A 333-nucleotide genomic window follows, 5' to 3' on the forward strand; every position below is an offset into this window, starting at 1 on the left:
CATTTTTGAAGATCTGCTTACATTTTTGAACATGGCTAGACTTTTCATTTTAATGATAGCTTTGGGCTATATCACATACTTTTCAGAGTACAAATACACCAATATCACAAATGGATAAGTTTTCGATTCCTGTAACTTAACCTTGTATAAGCTACAATGAAGCAAATGGTACATATATATACTGAAGAATGAATAGTATATGTTATATGTAACTGTTATAATTATGAGAAATACGGACCATATATTTTACTTATTTATTTCAATTGCAACGGAATGAATTCTTAATAGAATATATTTAAAATAAAGAATAGGCTCCTCCATCGCCTATTCTCG

This window comes from Trachymyrmex cornetzi, unplaced genomic scaffold, assembly GCF_001594075.2.
Source record: "Trachymyrmex cornetzi isolate Tcor2-1 unplaced genomic scaffold, Tcor1.1 scaffold196, whole genome shotgun sequence".
NCBI classification, from domain to species: domain Eukaryota; kingdom Metazoa; phylum Arthropoda; class Insecta; order Hymenoptera; family Formicidae; genus Trachymyrmex; species Trachymyrmex cornetzi.